This window comes from Macaca thibetana, chromosome 12 (assembly GCF_024542745.1).
Source record: "Macaca thibetana thibetana isolate TM-01 chromosome 12, ASM2454274v1, whole genome shotgun sequence".
Taxonomy (NCBI): domain Eukaryota; kingdom Metazoa; phylum Chordata; class Mammalia; order Primates; family Cercopithecidae; genus Macaca; species Macaca thibetana.
The window spans coordinates 69,026,387-69,052,004 of NC_065589.1; the positions used below are offsets into that span (position 1 = coordinate 69,026,387).

The 25,618-nt window shown below is 42.6% G+C and overlaps 1 protein-coding gene and 1 pseudogene across 1 annotated transcript in view; one reads left to right on the forward strand and one right to left on the reverse strand.

The window, feature by feature from the left end:
* The window catches only part of SP9 (Sp9 transcription factor), a 921,284-nt gene that overhangs the window by 440,364 nt on the left and 455,302 nt on the right, over nucleotides 1-25,618 (reverse strand). The window lies entirely within an intron of this gene.
* LOC126932325 (60S ribosomal protein L5-like) lies at nucleotides 24,623-25,498 on the forward strand (annotated as a pseudogene).

Below are 25,618 nucleotides of genomic sequence, written 5' to 3' on the forward strand. Positions count from 1 at the left end.
CGTGAGCCTGTCCCTTACTTGCTGTGCTCTGACCAACTGCCCTTTCTCACTCAGATGGCTCAGGTTCATTCTGCTTGTCTCTGCATCCTGTGCACTCGGTTAGGGCTGCATTACGACTTTCATAGGTCCTAGGCACTTTTGCCTTATAGACCTCTTCATAAATATATATTTTTAAATTATGACTATATTGGTACAAAGATGAATATAATCTAGGTTGGTTTATTTTTTATTGAGAAATTTACATAAATAAATGAACCATTAGCATTAAACATTTTTAATTGACAAGAATTTTGCATATTTATGATGTACAGCATATTTTGAAATATATACTTACACATTGTGTAATGGCTAAATCAAGCCAATGAACATATGCATTACTTCACATGCTTATTCTGTGTCAAGAACACTTAAAATCTAGTATGTTAGAAATTTTCAAGTATACAATACGTTATTAACCATAATCACCATGCTGTACCACTAACCATCTTAAAGCGTACAATTGAGTGGCATTTCATACACTGACAATATTGTGCAATCACTACCTCTTACCTACTTCCAAAACATTAACTCAAAGAAAATCCTGTGCCCATTAAGCAGACATGTCCCCATAAGCCCCTCTCCCAACCCCTGAGAACCGTTAATCTGTCTTCTGTCTCTATGGATTTGCTTGTTCTAGATGTTTCATATAAATGGAATCATACAATATGTAGCCTTTTGTGTCTGGAATCTTAGTGTAATGTTTTCAAGGTTCATTCACATTGTAACATGTACTAGTAATTAATTCCTTCTTATGGTTGAATAATGTTCCATTGTATGTATTTACCACATTTTGTTTACCCACTCATCAGTGATGGACACTTGTGTTTTTTTCCCCACCTTTTTGCTATTATGAGTAGTGCTCGATATGGTTTGGCTATGTCCCCACTCAAATCTCATCTTGAATTGTAACTCCCATAATTCCCACATGTTGTGGGTGGGACTCCGTGGGAGGTAATTGAATCATGGGGGCGGGTCTTTCCTGTGCTGTTCTTGTGGTAGTGAATACGTCTCACAAGATCTGATGGTTTTATAAACAAGAGCTCCCCTGAACAACCTCTATTTTCTTTTTTTTTGTTTTTGGCCAACCACCATGTAAGATGTCCCTTTGTTTTTCCTTTGTCTTCCACTTTAATTGTGAGGCCTCCCCAGCCATGTGGAACTGTGAGTCAATTAAACCTCTGTCCTTTATAAATTACCCAGTCTCGGGTATGTCTTTATCAGCAGCATGAGAACAGACTAATACAGTGCTGCTGTGAACATTCACGTACAAATACTTGTTTGAATGCCTGCTTTCAATTCTTTCAGGTATATACCTAGGAATGGGATTGCTGGATTCATTACTCTCCTGATCTTAAAAGAAATTAAAAACATGTTCATGGACCCCTAAATGTGTTGTGAGCCTAGGCACTGCACCTACTATGCCTGATGGCTATGTTGACACTTCATCCTATTCCTTCTGCCTGAACTGCTTCTAGTGCACCTTTGGTGCACCAGGAGAGGGGTAGTCCTACCTAGCAAAATGTCCATTGGGAAGACAAACTGTGCCTCGTAGAGCAGAAAGGGCCCCCAGTAGGATAGACAGTGGATCTATTCTCAATTCCCATCCTAGAAGAAACATGGGAGGAACATGAATTGGTTGCAATAGGCAACCTGAGCTCAAAGCAAAGAACCATTCTGCACATCTGCACAATCTGCTCAGTATCCCACTTGCTCCTGACTTGCATGTAGGCAACCAGGGCCTTTTTGAGATGGGCCTTCACTCTGTTGGCCAGGCTGGAGTGCAGTGGTGTGATTGAAGCTCACTGCAGCCTTGAACTCCTGAGCTCAAGCTAGGACTGTAGGTGCACACCACTGCACCTGGGTAGCCAGGGCCCCTTTGGTTCTTATATACTTTCCACCTCACTTACCTCCTCTTGGGGAGCCTGACCTTAAAAAAAGAAAGATAACTGATTCCCCTAGTTTTGAGTACAGCACTGGTGGTGGTAGACAGTAAAATACAAACAAGTATTACTTGTTATGCTGACATTATTATTTTTTTCAAGACCTTGGGAGTATATTCTTGTGTTAACTGGTAAGTGTCAGGTAAATTTTGAACTTTAAGAAGAAATGCCAAGTAGAATAAATGATAGTACAGGGACTGGGTGCAGTGGCTCACGCCCATAATTCTAACATTTTGGGAGGCCGAGGCGGGAGGATTTCTTGAGCCTGGAAGTTCAAGACCAGCTTGGGCAATACAGTGAAACCCCATCTCTACTAAAAAGAAAAAAAAAAAAAGAAAACCAAGAAATTAGCTGGGCATAGTGGCGAGTACCTGTAGTCCCACCCTCTTGGGAGGCTGAGGTGGGAGGATCACCTGAGCAATGGAGGTGGAAGCTGCAGTGAGCCGTGATCATGCCACTGCACTCCAGCCAGGGCAACAGGAGTGAGACCTTGTCTCAAAAAAAGAAAAAAAAAAAAATTAAACTAGAGGGTATGAGGCTTTCTCTAGCACTCTGTCATATATCTCCTCTAGTATTTTTCCAGCAACCCCAATGGTAGCAGAAAATGAAGAGGAGTATTGTGTTTTGTTTGACACTATTCTTTCTTTTTTAATTTTAACCTCAAAAGTCTTTTTCTTTTCTTCTTTTTCTTGCGTGTTAAATCACAGAACCTAGTATGAGGTTTTATTAAAAAGGAACCTAAATGTACCAGCCTTATGTTCTAGACTTACCTCTGTCTTTCTTTTTTGTCTGCATACCAGGTGGTTAAAAGGAAGGGTTTGGATGGATCATGTTATTTGCATCAGTGCTTCCCTATGCTTACATTTGTAACAAGAGAAGATTATAGTCAGAAAAAGTTCCTAGTTCCTAACCAATTTTTTTAAGTCAAACCCACAATATTTTCCATTCCTCCTTTTAATTACATTTGTTCTGTGGTTTGGGTAAGCAGACCACATTGCTTGCTGACTAAATTATTTTCCAACTACCAAATTGCTATGTCCCTGAAGATGTCCCAAATCATCTCCTACATGTTTTTAGGCAAGCTGTCTTCTAGGACATTGAATTATATCCTTTATTATGATGTATAATTATAGCATCAATGTCTACACACCTTTTGTTACAAGCATATGCTAGTTATTTTTCCTGTTTCAAGATTATTAAAGCAGTTCTTAGGCATTAAAAGATACTGTCAACAGAGTAAGTATTGAAAAGAAGATCGGCGGAAAATCCAGAGAAAGCAAAGTTTCCATAGATTCACCTCTAACTTTACACTGGCTACAATGCCTCTTAATATGTTTTAGTTAGTTTGTGTCTTTAATCTTTTTTTTTTTTTTCAATTCTCTCCATGAGTTGAGTATAATATGTTTTTGTTAGTAATTGGTGAATTTATCTACCTTCCTTTGAAATATTTTGTGAAATCACATGTGTCGTTATGAAGCCTACATACTCAGTTATTTTATCTTGTCAAAATTAGCTCCATCTGGAGATGTGCAAATGGTATTTGTCATTACTTAGCAAGTGTTTTACCATGTTGAATATTTGCCTCTCTGCTTTTGTCATGAGCTCAAGATGATCATAAATGCCAAGGTAATACAGAATGGCTAATGGGTCTGGGAAACCTGGGAACATGGGCCAAGACCATCAGGGTTTTTTTCTTTTCTTTTCTTTTCTTTTTTCAATGCAAAGAACAGAAACAGTACAAAAGGCTTTCTGGGCCGGGCATGGTGGCTCATGCCTGTAATCCCAGCACTTTGGGAGGCCAAGATGGGAGGATCACTTGAGCTCAGGAGTTTGAGACCAGTGTGGGCAACATGGAGAAACTCTGTCTCTACAAAAAATTTTAAAAAAATTAGCCAGGCGTGACCAGGCAAGGTGGCTCACTCCTGTAATCCCAGCATTTTGGGAGGCTGAGGTGGGCAGATTACCTGAGGTCAGGAGTTCGAGACCAGCCTGGCCAACATGGTGCAACCCCATCTCTACTAAAAATACAAAAATTAGCCAGGTGTGGTGACATATGCCTGTAATCCCAGCTACTCGGGAGGCTAAGGCAGGAGAATTGCTTGAGTCTGGGAGTTGGAGGTTGCAGTGAGCCAAGATGGTGCCACTGCACTCCAGCCTGGCCAACAGAGCAAAACTCTGTCTCAAAAAAACAAAACAAAACAAAAAACAAAAAATTAGCCAGGCATGGTGGTGCATGTCTGTAATCCCACCCAGTTACTTGGCAGGCTAAGGTAGGAGGATGGCTTGAGCCCAGAAGGTGGAGGTTGCAGTGAGCCAAGATCGCACGACTGCATTCCAGCCTGGGTGATACAGCAAGGCCCTGACTCAAAAAAAAAAAAAAAAAAAAAAAAACAAAAAAAAAAACAAAAAAAAACAAACCACTTTCTGAATGCAAGATACTGTGATTTTCCCCAAAACTCTATATTTTATGAGAGAAACTAAACATGAAAAGGTTTTCTGAGTCTGTTTGATAATTTTTCCCCCCTCTACTTTAGTTTCACTTTGGTTTTACATCTTTCGCTATGATTTTTAGGTCTGGTTTTAAAATTTTGAACATGGGACTTGGCCCCTGCACAATCTTAATTCTCAATGATAGGGCCTGCTTGCCAAAATCAGTCCATCTGGTGACCCAAGAACAGGCAGGAAGTTGTAAGAAGGTACACTGTAAAACTCAAAGACAAAATCTGGGCTATTAAAGTCTGGCGGCAAGAAGAGCTCTAGGTCTTTGCCCGTCAGGAGTGGAAAGCTGGGTGAAGAAGACAATTGTGTCTGTGCTGTGAGGACAGTGTTCATGATATTCCTAATTAAGATAATAAAGCAGAACCTATCAAGGCTTTACCAGAGTTAATTAGCTGCTGTTTCATTACCTTCTAAGGTTTCCTATGGAAAGTCTCGCAAGAGTTGTTTTATGAGCAAGTTATCACTGTTTATGGATTTCAGTGATTTAGATCAGATTCATGACCCACAACTGCGTTTACCATTATGAGCAGTATAGACTTTATTTTTCCAGATTTTGTGCACTGCATATCAATTTTTCTTTCCTTTGAGTAGTGCTTAAGAATGATGTTTTGAGAGTTATTTTATGTGATATTTTACAACTGAAATGAAAATGACAGGAGATTTTGAGATGCGCAAACTAATCTTTGTCCTCCTTTGAAATCCTGGGAACTCGGAGTTCCTTTTGAGTGCTAAGTGCCATGGCTTATGTACTGAATGTTATAGGAGAATAGAAGAGAAGTTCCTCAAGCCAGAGGTAGGGCTCATGGAAGACTTCCCAGAGGGGTGATAAAAGCCAAAGATGAAGAGTCAGTTAGGCAAGAATGGCAAACTAGACAGGAAACTCAATGTCTCTATTTTGCCTAGCACTAATTCCTCAGGCTTGGCAGAGAGAACCTGTTTCAGTAGAGTGGATAGTCCATAAGTATTTGTTGCATGATTGAGGGAAGGGCTAACGGTGTGCTATTCCTCTAAAGTAATATGCTTGCATCAGACCCTCTGGAGACATGATACCTTCATCCAAATCAAACATTTTGGGCAGCAGCAGACTTTGGGAGGCAGAGCTAAGAGCAGATGGTGCCTCAAGTTAATGTCCCCTATGTGGCTGCCTTATCTATATTTAACACCTGTGTTATGTCTTTGGGAAAACTGGAAGAAAAAACCAAGGAGGTAAGTGCTTGTCAAGGTTGCTAAGCTTCCTCTGAAGCTTAGCTGAGAGGAAATTGGGCTCTCATTCAGGCTCACTACAAGTGCATCGTGCTCTCTGGGGGTGGCAGTAATCTTGGGAGGACACCAGATAATCACTGACCTAAACTAAGGCTCACCTTCAACTACTAGCCAGAGAAAAGCTGCAGAAAAGAGGTTGGGAACAGCCAAGCATTTGCTGGTTATCATCCCCTGGTAATGTTCTCTAAGGCCAGTGGGATTTTCTTTGAGCCTCTGTGTTAGTGAAATGATAGGAGGAACTAATATATCCACACTGCTCTAAAGAGAAAACTGTGCTAATTTACTACTTTCTCCTGGTCAAAATATACCAGAAGCAGTTAACATTGTCCTGAAAGCAGTAGGAAGAAATACCTTATTTTAATTTCCCTAACTTTGACTCTAGCCTTTCTTGCAGTAAGTAACTTAGCAGGGGACAACAATGTTTTAGTTTTGATTTTTTTATTGAGTAGTATTCCAGCCAGATTCTTTCTTCCATTGTCCTTTACTTTTAACCACCCTAAACAATATATCAATATGCACAAAAATTATCAGTAGAGTTTGCACCAGTAGCTCTGTCATTGGAGGTAATTTGATGACTGCTTTAAAGCTCTTTCCTGAGCTAGAGAGCCTTCTGTGCTCTGCATTCTGCCACCTTCAAAACAGGCCTGAGTACCAAGAGGGTGATGGGGTGACAGTAGCCTGCATATACAGTTAAGGCATGTATTAGTCCATCTTCATACTGCTATGAAGAAATACCCGAGACTGGGTAATTTATTAAGAAAAGACATTTAATGGACTCACAGTTCCACGTGGCTTGGGAGGCCTCACAATCTTGGCGGAAGGTGATGGAGGAGCAAAGGCACATCTTACATGGTGGCAGGCAAGCGAGCATGTGCAGGAGAACTACCCTTTATAAAACCATCAGATCTCATGAGACTTCTTCACTATCATGAGAACAGAAGGAGAAAAACCCAACACTATGATTCAATTACCTCCCACTGAGTCCCTCCCACAACATGTGGGGATTATGGCAGCTGCAATTCAAGCTGAGATTTGGGTGGGGACACAGCCAAACCATATCATTCCACCCCTGGCACCTCCCAAATCTCATGTTCTCACATTTCAAAACCAATTAAGCCTTCCCCAAAGTCTCCCAAAGTCCTAACTCATTTCAGCATTAACTCAAAGGTTCATAGTACAAAGTCTCATCTGAGATAAGGCAAATCCATTCCACTATAAGCCTGTAAAATCAAAAGCAAATTAGTTATTTCCTATATACAATGAGGGTACAGGCATTGGATAAATATTCCCATTCCAAATGGGAGAAATTGGCCAAAATGAAGGGGCTACAGACCCCATGCCAGTCCAAAACCCAGCAGGGCAGTCAAATCTTGAAGCTCTGAAATGATCTCCTTTGACTCCATGTCTCATATCCAGGTCACACAGATGAAAGAGGTGGATTCCTGTGGTCTTGGACAGCTCTGCTGCTGTGGCTTTGCAGGGTACAGCCCCCCACCTAGCTGCTTTCATGGGCTGGCCATTGAGTGTCTCTGGCTTTTCCAGGCACACAGAGCAAGCTGTTGATGGATCTACCATTCTGGGGTCTGGAAGATGGTGGCCCTCTTCTCATAGCTCCACTAGGCAGTGCCCCATGGGGACTCTGTGTGGGGGCTTGCACCCCACATTTCCCTTCAGCACTGCCCTAGCAGAGGTTCTCCAAGAGGGCTTTGCCCCTACAGCACACCTCTGCCTAGACATCCAGGCATTTCCATACACCCTCTAAAATCTAGGTGGAGGTTCTCAAACCTCAGTTCTTGGCTTCTGTGCACCTGCAACACCATGTGGAAACAGCAAGGCTTGGGGCTTGCACCCTCTGAAGCAATGTCCCAAGCTGTACGTTGGCCCCTTTTAGCCACAGCTAAGATATAAGACCAAATCCTGAGACTGCACAAAGAAGCAAGCCCTTGGCCTCGCCCACAAAATCATTTTTTTCTCCTAGGCCCCTGGGCTTGTGATGGGAGGGGCTGCTGACATGCCCTAGAGACATTTTCCCCATTGTCTTGGTGATTAACAGTTGGCTCCTCATTACTTATCAAAATTTCTGCATCAGGCTTAAATTTCTCCTCAGAAAATGGTCTTTTCTTTGCTATTGCATCATCAGGCTGCACATTTTCCAAACTTTTATGCTCTGTTTCCCTTTTAAACATAAGTTCCAATTCCAAACCAAACTGATTGCTTTTAAGAGCACCCAAGTCACCTCTTGAATGCTTTGCTGCTTAGAAATTTCTTCTGCCAGATACCCTAAATCATCTCTCTCAAGTTCAAAGTTTAATGGATCTCTAGGGCAGGGGCAATATGCTGCCAGTCTCTTTGCTAAATTAGGATAGCAAGAATTACCTTTGCTCCAGTTCCCAATAAGTTCCTCAACTCCATCTGAGACCACTTCAGTCTGGACTTTATTGTCCATATCACTATCAGCATTTTGGTCAAAACCATTCAACAAGTCTCTAGGAAGCTTCAAACTTTCCCACACATTCCTGTCTTCCGAGCTCTCCAAGTCTTTAGGAAGTTCTAAACTTTCCTACATTTTCCTGTCTTCTGAGCCCTCCAATCTGTTCCAACCTCTGGCTGTTACCCAGTTCCAAAGTTGCTTCCACATTTTGGGGTATCTTTATAGCAGTGCCCCACTACCTGGTACCAATTTACTGTATTAGTCTGTTCTCATGCTATAAGACTGGGTAATTTATAGAGAAAAAGACGTTTAATGGACTCAGTCCCACGTGGCTGGGGAGGCCTCACAATCACTGAAAAAGGCAAAGAGGAGCCAAGGCATGTCTTACATGGTGGCAGGCAAGAGAGCATGTGCAGGGGAACTGCTCTTTATAAAACCAACAGATCTCGTAAGACTTATTCACTTTCACAAGAACAGCATGGGAAAAACCCCCCAACATGATTCAATTACCTTCCATGGGGTCACTCCCATGACACATGGGGATTATAGCTACAATTCAAGCTGAGATTTGGGTGGGGACACAGCCAAACCATATTAAGGAGGAAGGCAATGAGGTTTCTTGTCACAGTCTCAAAGTGGAAGAGGATTGTATAACCAGAGAATGTCAACATGCCCTTTTCCTCCTTGGGCAAAAAAGCCTTAAAAATAATTTTGGTGAAGGGCTGCCCTTGCAAAACTTTTGCATGAATTAGAGAAAGGCATTGCTCTGGGCAGCTGCAGGCCCCTGCAGGACTTGCAGCTTGGCAAAGGGATCTTGGGCTGGATTTAGTCATTACTTCTAACAGGTTGTCCAGGAACAACCTGAATAACTGAGTAATGGCCCTGATCTGTGTGTCCCTTAAAGAATGCCTGTATTATTCCTGAAAATGGTAGTTATGAACAGGTATTGTTGGCAGGGTTGCTGTTGACACTGTGCTGTTTTTTCTCTTGCTCCTTTTCTCTCTGTTACTCTTTCTTTTCTCCCCTAGTACCTTTGAATGGGATCCCCAGAGTCAGCACATGTCTCTTAGACTTCAGACCCTTCCTTTCTTCTAGTCATTCATTAAAAATTACTCACTCTATGTTCCATCCCTCCAAGACCCTACCATGGGACATAAATTAATTTGATTAATAAATTGGGGCTAAGTTGCTAATGATTAATAATATGTTAATAGTATATTACTCCTTCAGAGAGCACTGAGATGAATATTTATAGATTAGACCATAGCATTTACATTTTAAGAGACCGAGGTCTTAACCCAAAATGAGATGAATGCAGTGAATTTCATGTTCTGTGGCATGACCAATAGAATCATGTTTTAGGGCTGAGTTTTCTTACATTTCTCAGAAACACTATTTAGGTAGGTGGTCTACTTATGGAAAAAGTGAATTCAGTTGATAACCCAAAGTGGCATTCAAAAGTATTGGGCAAATTGAAGAGGCATATTTACAAACATTTCAAACTTTCATTTAAAAAAATACTAATGGCACTATTCTAACATTTTGTAAATTGCCGCTCTTATTTGCTTTCCTGGCTGAACACTTTTCCCCTTCTTTCTTTTCAATGGCCTATGAATTTACTATACTTATCTAAATTTAGTATTGTGTTAAGTGTAGTGAATTTATTTGCACCCTTGTCCAGGAACTACCAGAAAGTCCTGGAGTAAATTAGCTGCCATCATAGCGTGGTTCAGAAGCTCATATAATGTCTTCAGGTCCTTGGGTCCCTTTCCTTCTTTTCTTTGCCCTTTAATCTTCAGTGACCCTCTACTTTCACCCTCTACATTAAACAAACAAACAAACAAACAAAAAAACTCTTTTGGAATAATTTAAAACTTATAGAGAAGCTACAAAATAGTAAAGAAAGTTTCTGGATACCCTGCACCCAGCCTCCTCTCACATTAAAGTCATGCATGACAATAAAACAGTGACCAAAACTAAGACCTTAACACTGGTACAATACAATAAAACCAGATATTAAATTTCACCAGTTTTTCCATTAAAGTCTGTTCCAGCATCTAGTCAAGGGTCTCATGTCACTGTTAGTTGTCATGCTTCCTTAGTGGCCTCCATTTTATGACATTTCCTCAATCTTTGCCACCTTTCATGACCTTGACACTTCTAAAGAGCAGTGGCCAGTTATTTTGTAGAATGTCTTGTCTACTCTTTTCTTATGATTAGCCTGAGGTTATGCATTTGTGTTAAGAATATCTTAGGAATTATTATAGGCTTCTGAGGCCATCAAATTAGTTGTACACGATGTCAACATATCATATTATGGAGAATGTTAACCTTAAGTGATGTCTGCTGGGTTTCTCCAATGGAAAGCTATCATACCCTTTGTCATTACTAAATACCTTGAATTAGATACTTTGAGACTATGCAACTATCTTATTTCTCCTCAAAATTTTCCCCACTAATTTTAGAGACCATTGGTGTACCTTGCCTGCAAAATTTCTTACTATACTTTTCTAATAGTAATTTTCTATTTCCCTCGTTTCTTCTGCATTTATTAGTTGGATTTTTTCTGTAAGAAGAGCTGTGTCTTTTCTGTTGATTTGTTCAGTTATTTGTTGAAAAAATAAAATTTATTGATATCATAAATGTTTGTTTTATTCAAGTATTATAATCCAATACTTATTTTGTTGCTCAAATGGTTCCAGGTTTTGCTTTGGGGAACTCTTTTATGCTGTCTGATACGCCTTCATCATTTTTTTGAGCTCTTGCCTACTTTCCAGCACCAAGAGATATTACAGGCTCATTTTATATTTTCTCTACCCCAGCCATGGATTCATTCACTTCTCCAAGGAGTCCCAGTTCTTTTTATTGGAGAATGGTATTTAGAACCCAAGATCTGACTGGTAGGTGTGCTCATCATTACTGGGATGTCATTGCATCTATGCCTGCTTAGCAGATATGGCTAGCAAATATATGTATTTTCCCATGCATACATGCACACATACATATATCTGTATTTATTTCTGTATTATCTATCTGGGTATATACTGGGGAGAAAAACCATGAGTTCATACTGGTACCTCCAATTCTAATCCCCAAATATCAAGGTTCATTCTAGACTTCCCCCCTTTCCTGATTTTAATTTCTTTCTTTGATAGTGAGAAACCTGGCTTTCTTAATCTACAATATATTTACCTATTTACTCAACCCTAGTACAAATATATAAAGCAGTTTTCCAATTGTTAACCTATGCGCCTATGAGGAACTCCTCTATCTTGATTCTGCTTTGTCCTGTGAAAGCTTGTCTCTCATCAGGTTCTATCCATGTGCTGGCCTAGCATTTCCAAGCTTACATTCTCCCCACCTTAAAGAAAGAATGCTTCCTTTCTCTTTCCCAGAAGTTTCAGAAAAAGCCCTAAGGTGGGTTCTTATTGGACTGACTGGGTTCTATGCTTATCTCTAATATATTGACTGTGACCAGAGGAATGGAATAACCTGACTGGTTGGACCTGAGACACACGCCCAGCTCTGAGCCTCAGAGGTGGTGATTGGCCCACCCAACCCATGGAGAAGAGTGTAGGTGAGGAGTGGTTATCTAAAGAAAATAAGAATCCTTTTATCAGAAGAAAGGAAAAAATTCTGTGCAGTGTAAACCCACACAGATCCACTGCATCCTCAAATGAGACAGTAGCACGGCAATGCCAATTGAGGGGGTAGCAATATTGTGGGGACATCAGGAGTGGAGAGTTGGAAAAATGTAGGTAATACTGCATAGATGCAACTCCCACAAAACAGCAGTTTAAAAAGATGCATGGGCCAGGAACGTTGGCTCACGCCTGTAATCCCAGCACTTTGGGAGGCTGAGGCGGGTGGATCACGAGGTCAGGAGTTCGAGACCAGCCTGGACAATATGGCGAAACCCTGTCTCTACTTAAAAAAATTACAAAAATTAGCTGGGCATGGTGGCATGCACCTGTAGTCCCAGCTACTCAGGAGGCTGAGGCAGGAGAATCGCTTGAACCTGGGAGGCAGAGGTTACAGTAAGCAGAGATCACGCCACTGCACTCCAGCCTGGGCGACAGAGTGAGACTCCGTCTCAAAAAACAAAAAAAACCAAAAAAACCCCAAAAAAACCCAAAAAGTACGTTCAGTTGATATGAAAAGGAATCTTGCTCCAATTTAACAAGAATGACTGCCAGGTTTGTTAAAAGGAAATAGGTGGTTGAATAACTTGATAACTTGAATGCTTTTCATCCAGATTTATGTTAAAACTCTATGACATGTCTTCTAGACTGTTTAGTTCCAACAGGTCACTTTGCCTGAGATTTGGGCAACTGCCACCTTGTGGCCAAGACTGCCCCATGGATTAGGAGGGGGCAGCTTGGGCTTCTGGTGTTGTTGCCAGGAGATGTCCAAGATCACTTTTCTATTGCTAATAAAATAACTACAGCTTGAAGCTTCTATGCAGTGGAACAACTTAGAAATCCAATCTGTTTTTTTCAAGATTTGAAAGCCATAGAAAACTTTTAAGTAAGATATAGTAGAGGGTTTTGTTTTGTTTTTATATGTAGAGTTAATAAATGCTATTTAGTCTTGGACTATCAACTTATTCTAAACCTTTCCTTCAGGCTAAACTTGTGGGATTTTACTTGCTCTGGTCTCCAGTCCTAAAAAGAAACCAGCTGTATCCTGCAGTTGGCCACCTGTCCTGAATTTGAGAGCGTTAGTTCCAAGGACAAGCCTAGGGTCTCTGTCAGCCTCATTCTAGGCAGGAGGAATGTTTCCTTGGTGTGTCTGGTAACCTTGCTGCTGACGTTTGCTCCCTCTTTTACTGCCATTTGTGTAGTTAATACTTCATTTACATAGAAAGGAATTTCTCTAATTAAATGTTACATTTCATTAATCTAGAATTCTGCTAAAAATCGTGTTTTAACAAGACTTTGTGACTACCAGCCGCTTTTAAAAATGGTCTGTATCTTTAAAGGGGCTAGGCCCTTTTTTTCTTCTGAGATGTTAGAATGTATCTATAATAGATGACAACAGTTTTTATGCAGCTACCCAGTGGTTTAATCACAATGCAAAAACAACACTGCTAATCTGAACAATCTACATGGATGACAACTCATTGAAATAACTATCAATTAACAACATAATTGTCAGTTATAAGTTGCCAACATTAAAATAAGCAATTGTTACTTCTATGAGGCTTTTGTGCTTTTTTCTCCTCCTCCGCAGGGTGTGGATATAGGGTAGGGGCCTGGGTTGAAAAGTTTAAACTGATGACCAAGTTACTTGTTGTTTTAATCATTAGATCCTCTTCCTTATAGGTTACTCTGAAGTGAAAATAGTGGTACTAGTCATAAAATTCCACTCCAGGCTTGGCAGGTCAACCTGGCCTTGGTTTTGAAATCTCTGTAGCATCAAATGTGATGCCAGGTCCTATTCCCTTTAATCAGGGCCTGCTGTAGACAGAGCATGACATGTGAGTTCTCTCCTATTCTGTTCGATCAAGATTGTGTCAAAGAAAACCCAGCCATTGTATGAAGGCAGAGTCCACTTTTGCTAGAGCAGCTGAAAAGAATTTAACCCAGTATCGTCAGGATAATGGCCTCAATGTCTACATGATTTCAGCTGAGAGTCCCCTCACCCCAAGCCTCTGTGGGTGAGTGAGCAAAATGTGCCACAGAAAAAGAGTCAGGACTTGGTGGAGGAGGGGCATTGTGAAAGTCAAAATTGCCACAGCCACATTTTGTGTTTCTATCGCTCTCACTTGGTAGAAGACAGGTGGCCAAGTGGACCCAGGTTCCTGGTCATGCAGGAACACCTTCAGGAGGAACTACCTCAAGGTAGGACTCCAGCTTGTGCTTGGGCACAAACACTTCATGGTGCGAAATTATGCACCAGAGCCCACACCTGGAGCTAGCTGAAATAGGAATTATGACTGAACTACAACCGGCCCTTGTGCATTAGGCCAATCGATCTGCATCATCACATGGTACTTCTCCATCTGAAGACAGTTTGACTTGGAACTTGCAACAAATAGCCATCTCCCACTTTGGGGGGGCATGGTGATGGAATGGAGAAAAAGACAGGCTTTTGAACTAGATTCCTGGAATCAGAATAGTGGTGCTATGAGTTACTGTCAGTGCATGGCCAGGCTCCTTTCTTGGGTCTTTAATTTCTTACCTCTAAAATGATGACAATAAATCCATCTTGCAGTGATGTTTAGAGTATGAAGTCAGCTGACACAGGTTAAGTGCCTCGCGCGTTGTTGGTGCTTACAAGTGACTGGTCATGATTAATTCAGAGAGACAGCAACAAAGACTCTTTTTTTTTTTTTTTTTTTTTTTTTTTTTTTTTGAGATGGAGTCTTGCTCTGTCACCCAGGCTGGAGTGCAATGGCACAATCTCGGCTCACTGCAACCTCTGCCTCCTGGGTTCAAGTGATTCTCGTGCCTCAGTCTCCCAAGTAGCTGGGATTACAGTCATGTGTTACCATGCCTAGCAAATTTTTGTATTTTTAGTAGAGACGGGGTTTCATCATGTTGCCCAGGCTAGTCTCAAACTCCTGGGCCCAAGCAATCCACCTGCCTCCACCTCCCAAAGTGCTGGAATTACAGGCGTGAGCACCAAGCCCAGCCCAAAGACACTTTTATTGGCCTAAAAATATTTAAGTTAATGAAGTAGCTTTGCTTCTTTGATCATAATGAAAGGAAATTTAAGTTAAAAATTGTTAAAATTGTCATCAATATTTTCATTTTAAAACTTAAGATTCAGTGGACTGTTATTGCTACTATGCATAATAACTTTATTAATCATTCACTCCTGAATCAAGCTTTTCTGTGCAACCGAGTAGGTGCTATTTATAAGTGAACAAGTTTTGCAGATAGTCTGTGACATGCACAGGTGACATTTAATAATAGTATAGCAAATATCCTTTGTGTTCTTCCCATGTTTATATCATTTGACCATACATAGCATAGTCAGCATTCCAAAGACGTCAAGAACTCTCTGTTATCCTAATATCATGCTTGGAGAAGATATGACTCTGCTTTTTATGCTCATCAGCTTAGGGTGGGGGGCACTTTTTAGGTGCCAAAGAACAAGGTTTCCAGTTACTGAATGTTTTGCATGTTTTTCTTTTCTAAATGCTTCTCCTAAGGCAGCCTACTGTTGTGCTTGTCGTGTCACTTGGGTGCCTCTAGACATCTGTACACTTCTCCAGCTGCGTGGGAGACACACTTCACCTTGTGGCTCTTCCTTTCAAAGGCTGCATGTGCTGCATGGAAGAACAGTTGACTTTGCTGATAGGGAACGTCTCATTGCACCCCTTTTCCACACCATCTGTCTGACCTGGACCCATTCCAAACACTACGGCTTTGCTGGCAGAATGGTCTTCCTGCTACAGAAGTTTTGTAATCTGCTAATTGACAGGGTAAGGAAAATTTATATTTGGGTTACAGCTGAAAAGTTGGATGTTTCTTTGATGGGGCTTTAAATGCTGACATATGCTGCCTTGGTTTTTGATTTTAGGCATCCCCGTCTGAGCACAATCACATGCTCTCCCCCGTGTTCTCTGCCTCATTGAGAATATGGCAGCCTTTGGAGAAGAACACCAATATGATCTACTAGGGAATTATCATCTACTTAGTTTACTCATTAAGCAATGATTTTATTATTATTATCTCTTTGTAGTATGAGACAGATGGCAAAGAAGGAGTTTGCTTTATTGAACAAGATGCAGTATTGGGCATGGCAGATCTCCCTGAATGGTTAACATCTTCTACAGTCACTCAGTCTAATAAGCATCTTTGCTTTTGTACAGGGTCTGATTCTACACTCAGCTGCTAATTTAAGTGCAAAGCTGTTAATTTTTTTTTTTTCCCAGGGACAGCGTCTCACTATGTTGCCCCAGGCTGGAGCACAGTGGGGCTATTCACAGGTGTGATCACAGCATACTACAGCCTCTAACTCCTGGGCTCAAATGATTCTCTGCCTCAGCCTCCTGAGTAGTCAATTCTTTTTTTCTACAGGTGTGCTGAGGACAGAAAAATCCTAAAGATGGAAGTATCGTTAAAATCATGCTGATCCAGTTGACGTTTGTGGTTGCGCTCATCTTATAATTGTGCTTTAAAACTCAATGTAAGCAACCCCCACTGAAGTGAGTACAGTCACGCTTACTGATCCATACCTGAGTCCTTCAAGCGGCGTCCTCTGTGCATGAAAGCTACATGCACAAACTGAAGGCAGTGCATGAGTGTGGTATGACATCTTACCTCTGGAATCCTGGGGCCCCTCTCTCAGTTGCAGCCCCTTCAACCTGCCCTTGAACAATGATCGGCAGAAAGATGAGAATGAAAGAGAAGAAAGAGAATTTCTTCCATACCTTTCAAAACTTCAAAGAAGTTGTCTCCAATCTGGTTCTGATGATTCATGTCTCAACGCAAAGCACATATAAATATCTGAAATCTGCACACTGATCGGAAATAGTTTTTGGGAAGTTGGATTTAATCCCATGAGCCAAATGATCACTACCAACAGTGATCAGGGAAAACCAAAGTCCACAGCAAATTTTAATTTGGCAAATGCATAAAATGTTCAAAAGAGCAGAGGTCTCATTTACATTCCTCCCTCTTATATGGGATTTTCTTCTATATTAGTAATTAAAGGGTGCAGGCTATCGAGCGCAACTATATCACATAATAGCCATCGGGGGCACACTAACAACTTCCTTGAAGTAACGCACACTAGGGTGTTTATGGTTCAGTGTCACATAGACTCTCTTTGATCTAAATTAGGATTCATTGGCAAACTCACAATAGGCTCCACATGTACCCCTCTCAACCTCTTTCTTTTAATCATGGAAATTAAAGATGGAAAATACCCATTAAGTCACTTAGTCCATTTCTCTGTTAGGGCGAAATTGTTGCCTGTGATACATGGGTAGTGCTTGGTCCAGCTTAAATGTAAATGTCTTAGGCAGTGTGCAGCCTCCTGATTTTATCATTTTCTTCTTTCCCTTCAGAGGGGCAGAAATATAAAACAGAGGCGGAGATTTCCTCCCTTCCTTATGGGTTGGAGGTAATGGTCGTGGGATGGGCAAATGTACTCAGATGCTGTCAGCTTTCTGGAAACCACACCACTTGCTATGGCAATTCCATCACTCATGAAGCACACAGATCATTCAATCCCCGTCTCCAACACGTTTTACTCTTCAGCTCAATGGAACGATTCCGATTCCTGAACTATTCCTATAAACTTGAGTGAGCAGGTATTCCAGATTTGGTGAGGGAGAACGTGGCCCAGGAAAGGAGAACCTGTCTCTTTTAGTCTCCCTCTTTGATTAGCTCGAAACAGCACAGCCCTCCCAATTGGAGTGTGAAGTCATGGGTGCAGTGTGAGCTCACGATTGGGCCACTGCCTATCTTATTCTGGGGAGTGGCCAGTGGAGGTATTTTTATCCTTTGAACATTTGGCACCTGAAAGATGCGAAACGTGTGTCATTGCACAGTGAATTCCCTCCCTGACTCATGTTCCGCAACGGAAGGAAAATTGTCACTCAGCATCTGCCCACATCTCTAGCTGTTGAAGTGAGGTCTATGGGAAAGTTGCAAAAACCCAGTGACCAACTCTCCAGTGAGGTCTCTAGGGGACACATAGCAGTGGCTGAGATGAGACTTCAAAAGGGAAATCATGAGCCATTATTAGGTTTGCATTGGGTTTGTTTTAGAGATTTTCTTTTAATCTGTTAAAATCACTAGTGAAATTGTACGGCCTTAGGAAAATTGAATAAGTGAACATTTCCAATTCTGATGCAGATGTGCTAGAGTGTGATTGTTCACATTATAAGACGGAAGTCTTAACCTCCAAAATTCACTGTGGGTTTCACTCAGTGGACTTCCCTCATGCATCTGAAGGAGGATCAGGTTTGCAAAACCCAACGTACTTATCAAGAAGGCTTCTGATTGTCTAAAGCAATGGCAGGGTTCTATCAGACAGAAAAAGTGCTTTCAGTCATGTCCAAACACCATGGATAATACTAACTGTACATTCACAGAGATACAATGTTCAGGGCCTCTATCATGTGTAATATATTCCCAATATATTTCTTATTTTAAATATTCAATCGGTGGTAATATATAATGAATCTTTGAATGGATGCACACATACAAAATCAGAATCAGTTCTAACTTGATGGTCTAGCGTCAGAATCTACTGAATGCAATTCTGATGTGGGATCCTATCTTTTGCTAATGAAAATGTCAAGTTTTAAGGCAGATGTGGCAGAGACTGCTTGTTGTTCTCCCAGTAACCATTCTCCCTGATTTTTAGTGCCTGCATTTCCCACTCACCAGTATGGCTGGATAACTGCTGGCCAATGAGATGAAGGGGGAAGCAGCGTGGGGCATTCCTGGATGGTGTCCTTACAGAGCACCATCATATCCCCTGCTCCCCTTCCCTGCCACCTGCAAAGCGGCCATGGTGGTTGGAGATCTAGCTGCCACCTTAAATCCCAGGGATGAGGATCATATCCTAGGAACACCTGGAAGGTGCCTGCACCCCACATAATTTCATGGAGTGTCCAGACTAACCCTAGAGACCTTTGCTCTGGACATTTTTGTACATGTATGAATAAAACCTAGTATGTTAAAGTCACTGTTTTCTAAGGGTTTTCATCACCCAAATCTAACCCTAATCCTAATTTTGTCACTGGTCCTAACCCTTATTTTGTTTTTTGTACTTTTTTTTTTTTTTTTTGAGATGGGGTGTCACTCTGTTGCCCAGGCTGGAGAACAGTGGCACGATCTCAGCTCACTGCAATCTCCATCTCCTGGGCTCAAGCCATCCTCCCACCTCAGCCTCCTGAGTAGCTGGGACTACAGGTGCATGACACCATGCCTGGCTAATTTTTGTAATTTTTGTAGAGGTGGGAGTCTCCCTATATTGCCCAGGCTGGTCTCAAACTCCTGAGCTCAAGTGTGCCTGCCTGGGCCTCTCAAAGTGCTGGGGTTACAAGTGGGAGCCACTGCACCTGGCCTTAATCTTTATTTTGATACATACTTAACATCTTCTTAAAGTCTAGGTATTTCAGTTTCAGTTGATAATCAATGCTGGTTGATAATCATGTTACATTTATTCCTCAGTTGATAATCATGTTGCAGTGGATAATCACGTTTCATTTATTCCTCTGAACATGACCTTGAAGGGTTTGCAGATAAAGGTGCATGGAAGAACCCCAAACTTACAGATTCCCAAATATGTGATTAGGCAAAATAACAAGATGGACATTGAGAGTGGGAGGCCTCATTCAGTTTCTTGCATCCATTCTGTTTGCAACATGTAGAAATATGTACTTCCATTCCATAAATGGTTTAATGAGAACCCAGGCAAAAATAATGGTTACTATAAATAAAACTCAAGAGTGAGGGCCCAAAGTCAGGACGAGTTAGGACCAGGAAAATGTAGAAATGGATGGAGGGACAGATAGTGAGTTCCAAAGTGGTGTGTATCCACAGACTCAACTGTGGTATGGGAAAACATATGCTCATACTAGAATGTTTAGGTATGTTTAGCCAGAGTCACTCTTCATTCCAAAAGGAGAGGCATGAAGATTTAGTCATATTTAACATGGTGACTGGCGTATGCTTCACTCTACCAGCCCACAACACCAAGGGAAGACACAGGGCCCTGAGGAATGCGGGCAGGAGCTCCACACCACAGGGAGGCTGGCAGGGCCACCTCCCTGCTTTGGCTGCTCTCGGCAGGCTGTGGCATCCTGCAGTACACTCATGCTTGTCATCTCACTCATGGCCAAAGCAAAAATCTTTACTATGGTCTGTGAGGCCCAGCGGGATCTGGCCTTGCGTGAAGTCTCTGAGCTCCTCTCTGACTCCTCTCGTCATTTCTCTCCAGCCACTTGGGGCTCCTTGTTCCTCCCACAAACCAGGCACACTCCTGCCCCAGGGCTTTGCCACTGGCTGTTGACTCTGCCTATAACGCTCTTCCCCTAGACAACTGTCTAGCTGGTTCCCTCACTTCCTTTGGGTCTTCATTTAATGTCACCTGTGTCCGGTTCCATGGGTTTGTGGCTTATACTCTTCATGTTTATGTGAATCCTCAGAGAAGGAGGATAGCAAGCTGAAACTTACTTCCGCACAGAAACTACTTCTTTCACTTCACATGCTAGCATTATATTCAAGCAAATAAGAAAATAGCAAAGCTGGTGCTTCTCCTACTACTCAGACAAGTTCTTTGTTAGCCTCATTGGAAGTAAATGTTATGACAGTCCAATCTAACTGGGTGTGAAAGAAGAAATTAAAACAATTTGAAATTATTAGAAGACTTTTTTTTTTTTTTTGAGACTGTTTCACTCTTGTTGCCCAGGCTGGAGTGCAGTGGTGTGATCTCGGCTCGCTGCAACCCCCGCCTCCTGGGTTCAAGGGATTCTCTTGCCTCAACCTCCCAAGTAGCTGGGACTACAGGCACCTGGCACCACGCCTGGCTAATTTTTGTAGTTTTGGTAGAGGTGGGGTTTTGCCATGTTGGCCAGGCTGGTCTCGATCTCCTGACCTCAGGTGATCCGCCCACCTTAGCCTCCCAGTGTGCTGGGATTACAGGCGTGAGCCACCATGCCCGGCCCCTAGAAGACCCTTTGAAATATGGATTTATATCCTCAGTCATTGACAATGAGCCCTGGCCTCTGTGTATATTATGCTTTAAAATATCAGGTAATAATAGACGTACATGTATTTTATTTGTGTATTTATTTAGAGACAAGTTCTCACTCTGCAGTGGCACAATCATAGCTCATTGCAGCCTCAACCTCTCGGCCTCAAGTGATCCTCCCTCCTCAGCCTCTCAAGTAGCTGAGACTACAGGCATGTGCCACCATGCCTGGCTAATTTTTAATTTTTTTGTAGATATGGGGTCTTGTTATGTTACTCAGGCTGGTGTCAAACTCCTGGATGCAAGTGATCCGCCTGCCTCAGCCTCCCAAAGTGCCATCATTACAGGCATGAGCTACCATGCCTGGCCATGTATATGATTCATAAATAAATAAATAAATACACATCTAGTAGGGAGTTGTCCTTAAATTTTTCCCTATGGGGATGGTGAGATTAAAGAGTGGTTTTGAGATTAATGGTATAGGCGATCAAGACCTATGCTATATTTGAATTTTGATTTGACTGTGAGCTTCCTAAAAGCTTTAAAAAATGAGAGAGAGAGAGAGAGAGAGAGAGTGAGAGTGGCAGGGCGCATTGGCTCATGCCTATAATCCCAGCACTTTAGGAGGCTGAGGTGGGCAGATCATGAGGTCAGGAGTTCGAGACCAGCCTGGCCGATATGGTGAAACCCCATCTCTACTAAAAATACAAAAATTAGCTGGGCGTGGTGGTGCACGCCTGTAGTCCCAGCTACTCGGGAGGCTGAGGCAGAAGAATCGCTTGAACCCGGAAGGCAGAGTTTGCAGTGAGCCGAGATCACGCCACTTCTCTCCAGCCTGGGCAACAGAGCGAGACTCCGTTTCAGGAAAAAAAAAAAAAAAAAAAAAAAAAAAAAGAAAGAGAAATGAACAGTTAGGACATAACTTTCATGCTCAGGAGTGACAGACTGTTTCCTCAAGGGAAGTAAAGCTTGTCTCAGCTTTCAAAAAAAAAGAAGAAGAAATTTTTTAATGGGGTCTTTCCTGTGGGGACCTGGGTGATACAGTGGACAATATCCTCAACATTTTTCCCACGGCAGATGCTGTGAGTTTCATTTGACTGCTTCTCAAAGGACTTTCCAGCATTCTGTAATTGTTGGCTGTTATTACTGTACATGCTGTGTCAGTGATTGGGGTCTATGTAGTGCTAGGTTCATTTCACAACCAAACAGTTTAGTTTTCACTTTACCCTGTAACTATCAACTGGTGGTTGAACGCTTGGCTGATCATTCTTCGCCCTTTGCCTGGCATAGGCATTGGCTTGGGTGCTTCCCCTTTCTTGTGCTCTGATTTCCTTAAATCTGTGCAAAATGCTTGTCATGGTATTGCTTGACAATATATATATCAGTCCATATTTTTCTTTATGAATGTTTATTCCACAGTTTGATCTACATCATTGAAGCAGCAGCCTTGTGATTTGTTTTCACTGTATTCTCCTGAGACTCCCAGCCGGGCCCCAATCTCGTGGGCCTCTTCACTGAATGAGATTTTCTCTAAAGTTGCCTAAGCTGAGGCTTTCCTGCCTAACAGACTGAAAACTTGCAACACTGAAGCGAAGAGCTGCTCCTCTTGGTTATATTTTGGGGCATTTCTTCCAGCTCAGATGGGAAATTTGAGATACATTTGTGTAATGTTTTAGGAATTTATCCCCTGCTCTCCCTACCACAGTACCCATCAGGTTCTTCCTATTCAACAATTATATGCACTGGCTTTCGAAAAGAGCCCCCAGGATGGGCCCTCTGGTGGAGGGGAGGGGAGCCCCATCTTCAGGGATGCAGTTAGACATGCTTGTGCTTGTGGCCCAGTTGAGACATCTGGGACCTCATGAAGAATGAGGCTTAAGGAAGATGCCAAAGGGCTTTTAAAAGATATGAATCTCTGAAACCACAAAAAAACCTTATGCTCTGTATCTGCACCGGGTGAAACCAGGGCTCACCTTTCGCTGACACTCACCGATGTAGCTGCATTGGTTGTCTGGATGTGAAAATCCATCCATGTGCGCCAGTACGTGGCCACTGCCCCAGGCCCGCTTCCTGTGCGCTTTCCCTCACCCCAGCTGCTCTGGATGCCACAGGAAGCCTCCATTCCTTCCCCACGATCCAGAACCTCACCCCGGGATTAAAGTAGATGGTAAGGCTGACTTTTGCACGGCCTCACTATACTGTGGGCCTGGCCCAGCGGCCTCATGTGTCTCCCCTCTCAGAGTCTCTTTCCTGCTTGCCCCCTACATCCTTGATTCCTCCGGGGCATTCACTGTCTCTACTGGAGAGTGCTTTTGCCACTCACAGAAATGACCTGGGGCAAGTCCTGTGGCCTCAGATCATCCACTGCCAAATGGAGTTGCTGTGTGAAGTTAAAGAAGAAAATGACTGAGGCCCTGGGCTTAGCATATGGGAACCTCGCAGGAAGGTGAGCTCCCTCCTTTTCCTTCTCCTCTTCCTTCCCCTTCCCCCACTCTCTTTCTCACTATCACCTTCACCATCATCCTGCACCCTGGGACCCAGTCCTGCTCTCAGCCACTGTTTGCCAAGCCCCGTTAGGGCGGGAGATGTGAATTAAAGGGCTGGTAGTGCTCAAGTGTGTTCAGGAAGCGTTGAGAGGGGCAGGTGAAAACTTTTATCCTTCCTGCTTCAACCTATCCACTTCTTGAGTCTTGGGGCACGTTCAGGAGAATGAGGGCGTGTTCCAAATTCCCCAGTGACTTCCGGGAAACCTTTCTAGTCTTTTTATCCTGTAAAAGATAGCTTCCTACACGCCCTCCCTTGCTTCTAAACACTTCTTTTGAAGCACAGTAGTGAATAAATGAAGGAAGCTCCCTGCTGGGCCTCCTCTATGATCTCCTACCCCCTTGCTTGTCTGTGTCGTAATTGTTATCTTTTCTGGCAAGTCTGATTTCAGGGGCTTTTTAGGTGCTCTGACAGTGGTTCCCAAACTGGTCTGCACATTGGAACCACCTGGCTAGCTTAAGCAGTTGCAGATGCCTGGTTCCCACGCTCAGAGGTTCTGATTTGGTGGGTGTGGGGTGCTGTCTGGGCAGCGGGAGATTTAAAAGCTCCCCAGGTGACTCTAAATGTGTGGCTGAGTCTAGAACCATGGTCACAGCAACCTAATGCCATGGGGGCACCAGGACACTGGAGAGATTCTTGCTGAGTCTTTTGGTACGGGCGGGCTGTGGACTAATGAATGAATGGTTTAAGCTAATAAATTGTTATTTACTGCCTGTTTATCATTTCCTGAAGGCAGTGGTTCTCAAACTTTAAAGCATATGAGAATTCCCTGAAAGACTGTGTAAACCCAGGTTACTGAGTCCCACACCCAGATTTTCTGGTTTATCAGGTTTGAGGTGGTTGATTTGTAACCAGTTTCCTGGAAATGTTGCTGCGGGCCCAAGGACCACACTTTGAGAACCACCACCTTAAAGCGGAGTTTCTCTACCCTCCCTGGGCACTTGTTAATAAGCCAAGATTCTTGGGTCCCACTCTAACCTGCTGAATTGGCGTCTCCAGGGAAGGTGCCTGGACTGTCTGGTCACCAGGCATCTTTTGGTTCTTATTGTCAGGGGGCCTGGAACCAATACCTTAAAACAACACCAAGTGAGGAACCAGACACACAAGCCTAGGTTAGAATAACAAATGTTCACATTTAGAATTGACAGTGGTTTAGATGGTAATTAAAAGGACAAAAAGATCCCCCCAACACCCCCAGTGATATTGGGCCTGCAGGTCTGTGTCGAGCTTCAGACATAGGTCTCTGTTCCTCAGGATGGCATTTCGTACAGTTGTCAGGAATAGGCCTACTTTAAACAATACCAAGTGACATTTAGAAGATGAGGGGGTAAAACTGATTACTATGCTTGGAAACGCTTGGTGATACAGGATAAAAATAAGTACAACATGTCCAAATCCAGGATGATAGTTCATGTAACTCCTAACAGAGATATCATTTGTCAGATTGCTTATGCCTGTGTGCAAGGGCATGTGACTGTCTGTGCAGTTTATGCACATAAAGTACCAAAATATGGTGTGAAGGCTGGCCTGACAAATTATGCTTCAGCACGTCGTAGTGGCCTGCAGGCTTCTCAACACGTTTGGCATGGACGCCATCTAGGAAGGCCAAGAGGAGGTGACCAGAGATGAATATGATGCGGAGAGCATTGATGGTCAGCCTGATGCCTTCACCTACTATTTGGATGCAGGCCTTGCCAGAACCACCACTGACAATAAAGTTTTTGGGGCCCTGGAAGCTGTGGATGGAGGCTTGTCTATCCCACAAAGTACCAAATGATTCCCTGGATATGATTCTGAAAGCAAGGAATTTAATGCACAAGTGCATTAGAAGCACATCACAGGTCAGAATGTTGCAGATTATATGCATCACCTAATAGAAGATGAAGATGCTTACAGGAAACGGTTCTCACAATACGTAAAGAACTGCGTAACTCCAGACTTGGTGGAGGAGAGATATAAGAAAGCTCATGCTGCTGAAGGAGAGAATTCAGTCTACAAGAAGCCCAAGAAAGAAGCTGAAAAGAAGAGGTGGGACCTGTCTCCCAAACTGTCCCCTGCCCAGAAGAATGATCAGGTAGCTCAAAAGCAGGCAGGCTTCCTTAGAGCTCAGGAGCTCTGAGGTCTGCTGAGTGCTAAACTTAACGATTTTCTATGAAGATTTTGCAGATAAGACAATAAATGTATTGACCAAGCAGAGAAAAACAAAAGGCTAAAGTGAATATATTAGTAGAGCGATGCT